Source organism: Triticum aestivum, chromosome 6A, assembly GCF_018294505.1.
Source record: "Triticum aestivum cultivar Chinese Spring chromosome 6A, IWGSC CS RefSeq v2.1, whole genome shotgun sequence".
NCBI classification, from domain to species: Eukaryota; Viridiplantae; Streptophyta; class Magnoliopsida; order Poales; family Poaceae; genus Triticum; species Triticum aestivum.
Window position 1 is genome coordinate 608,332,810 of NC_057809.1, and position 6,009 is coordinate 608,338,818.

The following is a 6,009-nucleotide window of genomic DNA, read 5'->3' on the forward strand; positions in this document are numbered from 1 at the left end:
TTGTGTCGTCTTTTGCTAAAGGAATGAGCTCCGGGATGGCCATTGGGTTAGGTTCGTTTAAATCTATTCGGCGATCTGGTCCTTTGAGGGCAATGACGGAGAAATTAGGCTTTGCCAGAGAGCGGATTGATATGATCATGGACGTATGTCCTCTCCTCTGTCCGGTTCAATTATATTTCTTTTAAGAGCACACCAAAGATGTATCATATTTTTATATAAGGTAGAAACATAATTACAAGGAGTCTATCATAAATGCGAACATACGGGTAAACATGAGACCCTCTCCTTATTCCAACACTGTGCCAGGAAACCTAAGCTAACCTCTCACAAAACGGTGCAAACCACCAACACCAACGCCCGCTTGCCTTCACTCGGCAACCTCGCTCAACACATGAGTAGATAGCCCCATCGGTGTTCTTTGATGATCTACCCATTGAATACCCGCGCATTGCGTTGCTTTCAAAGGGACCAAGTGACAACAATGATCAAAGTGTCGAAACCTCTCCTGCCGCCCTTGCGAAAGTTCCTCCTTTCGCTCAACCACTACTCCAAGGCTGTGTCCATTAGAATAGGACCTTGCACATTGATGCCAAGTTGGTCCCAGATATTGTACAAGGTTCAATTCTATTGAAACTGTTTTTTTTGCCATCGAGGGGGTTGAGACAAGGGGACTCTCTATCCTCCTATCTATTCTTGTTGTGCGCGGAAGGCCTGTCAAGAATGTTACTATTTGCGAAAGAGGAAGGGGCTTTATCTTGGGTGAGAGTTTGCATAGATGCTCCATGTGTCTCATCTTTTATTTGCCGACGACTCTCTTGTATTACCGAAGGAGAATATGACGAATGCAATTTATCTAAAAAACATTATGAATTCTTATTGCGCTTCATCGGGCAGCGAGTAAGTATAACTAAATCTAGCATATATTTTAGCCCAAACATTGTTATCGAAGTCAGAATGGATGTTTGTACTGTTCTCGATATACTCATGCAGGCCCTGTTGGATAAATACTTGGGGCTACCTCTATTGGTTGGGGTGGATAGAAGTGAATGTTTGAACATTTGGTGGAAATGATCATTGAAAGAATTAATGGTTAGAAGGAGAAGATATTATCTGCTCGAGGTAATTAAGTGCTTCTGAAAGTGTGGCAGAAGCCATCTGGACATATGTGATGTATGTATTTAAGCTTCCGAAAAAATGTAAAGGAATCTGATATGTCTTCGTCGTATATACTTTTCCAAACACTTTTGCTCTTATTTTGGACTCTAATTTGCATGATTTGAATGAAACTAACCCGTACTGACGCTCTTTTTAGCAGAACTACCATGACGTTGTTTTTTGTGCAGAAATAAAAGTTCTCGGAATTGGACGAAACTTTTTGGGAATTTTTATGGAATATATAAAAAATATTGGAGCTAAGACCCACCAGAGGCCCCCTCCTGTTGCCCACAAGGCAACATGGCGCGACCACCCGCCCAGGCATGCTAGGTTGCCTTGTGGGGCCCATAGGGCTCCGCTAACCCTAATCTCAAGCCTATAAATTCCTTTTCCCTGAGAAAGAAATAAGAGAAGAAGTTTCATCATGTTTTACAATCCGAAGCCGCCGCCACCTCCTGTTTTTCATCGGGAGGCCAGATCTAGATTCCGTTTGGGGCTTCAGAGAGGGGGATTCGTCGCCATCATCATCACCAATTACATGATACTCACCATCGGGAGTAAGTAATTTCTTCGTAGGCTTGCTGGACAACGATGGGGTTGGATGAGATTTATCATGTAATCGAGTTAATTTGTTAGGGCTTGACCCCTAATATCTATTATGTTTTGAGATTGATGTTGCTATGACTTTGTTATGCTTAATGCTTGTCACTAGGGCCCGAATGCTATGATTTCAGATCCGAACCTTTTATGTTTTCATGAATATATTTGAGTTCTTCATCCTATCTTGCAAGTTATACGCACCTATTATGTGTTATGGTACTCATACAACAAAGTGACAATAGTTGAGATTCTTTCCGGTGATTACCGTAGTTTGAGGAGTTAATGTATTCACTATGTGTTAATGCTTTGTTTCGGTTCTCTATTAAAAGGAGGCCTTAATATCCCTTAGTTTTCTTATGGAACCAGCTACCATGGGAGGGTAGGACAAAAGGTGTCATGCAAGTTCTTATTATAAGCACGTCTGACTATATACGGAATACATGCCTGCACTACATTGATGAATTGAAGCTATTGTGCATTGCTCTAGGTTGTGACTGTTATATGATGAATGTCATTCAACACAAATATCCACCACTGATCTAGTGCCTATGCTTTTCATACATTGATCTATGCTAAGTTACTTTAACTACTGCTGCTGTTGCAATCACTACAAAAACTGCTCCTGCTACTGTTACTACCGCTATCAAGCTATCATACTACTGTGCTACCGATCACTTTGTTGCAGATATTTAGTACTCCAGGTGTGGCTGAATTAACAACTCAACTACTAATACTTGTGAATATTCTTTGGCTCCCCTTGTGTCGAATCAATAAATTTGGTTGTATACTCTACCCTCAAAAACTATTGCGATCCCCTATACTTGTGGGCTATCAGAATCACAGATGCAATATCACAATATTGGTGGGGTGATGATGCTACAGGAAGGAAGATACATTGGTTTGCCTGGTGGAAGCTTTGTCTTCCAAAAAGGAGAGGTGGTTTGGGTTTTCGCGATTGTTAGGACTCGAGTGTATCAACTAGAGGGGTGCGGGGGGGGGGGGGGGGGGGGGGGGGGGGGGGGGGGGGGGGGGGTCGGGGTGAATGGGAGATTCAATTTTTCTCTCGAAATGTTGAATACTCTCAACACAACACATCAGATAATAAACTAAACATTTTTAGTTCTACGAAAGTAAACCATTTCCGAAGCAAAACTAGTTCTGAAACAAATCTAGTTCCGAAACAGAATTCGTTCTGAAACAAAACTAGTACGGAAACGAAACTATCAACATAGATAGAATTGTACACATGAAACATTTGCACACATCACAAATACAAAACATGCACACTACTGTGAAATGACTATCAGAGTAGAATGATTAGGTAGAACCATATGAAAAGCAAATGAACATAGAGACAAGCAACCTTAAGCGCCGCGAAAGAAAAATGCAATGGAAAACTGTCACAATACTGAAAGGAATGCTTGGAAGATAAAGTATCAATGTACACAAATAGATACTATCAATGGCAAATAGCACCATAAATAAACTGCCGAAAGAAATGCCGTAGGATAGAAATTAGTGGTGCTCGATGGCGACAGATGATTTGGTAGACCAGTTCACTCTTTTGCAAAAGAGCTATGTCTGGTTGGAGGGACTTGTGATTTGATACATCTCCATCGTATCTATAATTTTTGATTGTTCCATGCTATTATAGTATCAATCTTGGATGTTTTATATGCAATTACAAGCAATTATACATCATTTTTTGGGACTAACCTATTAACTTAGTGCCCAATGCTAGCTGCTGTTTTTTGCCTGTTTTGGTTTTCCAGAATATCAGTACCAAACGAAGTCCAAATGCCACGAAACTTTTTTGAGATTTTTTTGGACAAAAGAGACCTTGGAAGCTCCGGGAGAGGGCTAGAAGATGAAGGAGGGGCCCACAAGGCACCACGGCGTGCCCAGGGGGGTGGGGGGTGGACACGCCCTTGTGGCTCATGGGGCCCATGTTCACCCGTTTGACCTAATTCCGCCTCTATAAATTCTCTAAAATCAGGAAACCAACAGGGAGCCACCCAAAATACTTTTTCCGCCATTGCGAGTTTCTGTTCTCGAGAGATCCCATCCAGAGGCCTTTTTCGACACTTTGCCAGAGGGGGAACCAGCCATGGAGGGGCTCTACATCAACCTTGCCGCCCTTTCGATTATGTGTAATTAGTTTACCATATACCTACTAGTCCATAGTTAGTAGCTAGATGGCTTCTTCTCTCTCTCTTTGATCTTCAATACAATGTTGTCCTCGATGTTCTTGGAGATCTATTCGATGTAATCACTTTTTGCGGTGTGTTTGTTGGGATCCAATGAACTGTGTTTATGATTAGATTATCCATGAATATTATTCGAGTCTTCTCTGAACTCTTTTATGCATGATTATTATAGCTTGGTATTTCTATCTGATCTATTGATTTGGTTTGGCCAACTAGATTGTTTTTTCTTGCAAGGGAGAGGTGCTTTGTGATGGGTTCGATCTTGCAGTGCTCAATACGAGTGATAGAAAGGGACATGAAACATATTTGTATTGTTGCCATTAAGGATAAAAAGATGGGGTTTATTCATGCATGAGTTTATTTTGTCTACATCGTGTCATCTTGCTTAAGGTGTTACTCCGTTCTTTATGAACTTAGTACTCTAGATGCATGCTAGATAGTGATCGATGTGTGGAGTAATAGTAGTAGATGTAGGCATGAGTCACTCTACTTGTCTCGGACATGATGACTATATACATGATCATTGCCTTGGATATCGTCATGATTATTCGCTTTTCTATCAATTGCCCAACAATAATTTGTTAACCCATCGTATGCTATTTTCAAGAGAGAAGCCTCTCGTGAAAAATATGGCCCCTGGGTCTACTTTTATCATATATTAAAATCCAAAAATACCTTGCTGCAATTTTTCTTTTCTTTATTTATTTTGTCTTTCTTTATCTATCTATCACTACAAATTTAATCTTTGCAATTAACCGCCGAGGGATTGATAACCCCTTGTTCGCGTTGGGTGCAAGTATTTGTTATTTTGTGTGCATGTACTACTAATGAGGTGTTGCGTGATTCTCCTACTAGATTGATAACCCTGCTTCTTAACTGAGGGAAATACTTATCTCTACTGTATTGTATCATCCTCTCCTCTTCGGGAAAATTCTAACGCAGCTCACAAGTAGCAAGATGATTGAACACAAAAGATAAACTCTCTTCGTCCTATTCTCCTCAACGTGAAGTTCCTCGAACTTCAGTTGATTTCACTTGTGGTAGATCACTACTAGGGAAAAGCCTAGCAGTAGCACTGGCTTTTGGCCTAGCAGTAGCGCGTGGTGCCGCACTACTGATAAGGCGCTACAGCTATACCTACTTAGTAGTAGTGCGTTTTTGGTAACGCGCTACTAGTAAGTACTAGCAGTGCGCCTCTGGGCCCGTGCTACTTGTCGTAGAATTGTCACGTGGGATGTCCTAGCGGAAGGACTTAGTCGTGGAGCCATCACAACTAAGTTAGCTTAAAGGGGTTAATCGGGACAGGGGACACAGAGAATTTATACTGGTTCGGCCCCTTGCGGTGAAGGTAAAGGCCTACTCCAGTTTGGGATTGTATTGCTTGGGTTTCGATTACCAGGGAGCGAATACACTTGACCTAGTTCTCGAGCTCTTGTCTCTTTCCCTAAGCCACCGCCGGGTCATCCCTTTATATACACAGGTTGATGCCCGACGGTTCATGGAGTCCTGGTCGGCTCATACACAACATGTCCGGCTCGGTGACTAACTATGCTTGCCTTACAATACAAGTCATACATACATGATGGTTCATCCTCCTGGGCCTTAAGTCACCTATGGTTCTTGAGCCGTCACCAGGCTCGTATGATCTGCCATCTTCATTGGTAAGCCGTTAGTGGTATGACCCGTCCCCTCCTGGGTGGTTCATATCCAGTAGTTATATCCCCAACATTAGGCCCCAGGTTGATTTGAACTTGTTCATGTCAATCTTCAATGTCTGACTTGTCAAAATCTTGCATCGCTTGTCTGATAAACCTTGTTGTAACCTGCCATGACGTCAGCTCATAGAATTTTCTTAAACCGCCATGATGTCATTTCACATTAACTTCGCACGAGGCCCAGAACATCTTAACTGATCCTTATCTTAATAAACATCCCGAGAATCGAGGCGTCCATATAGCCACATGATGATTTTGACCTCCTCGATTCTCGCGCATGCCTTGTATCCACCCCCTTATAAATAGGGTCAGGGGTCCTTTATCATTTCCCC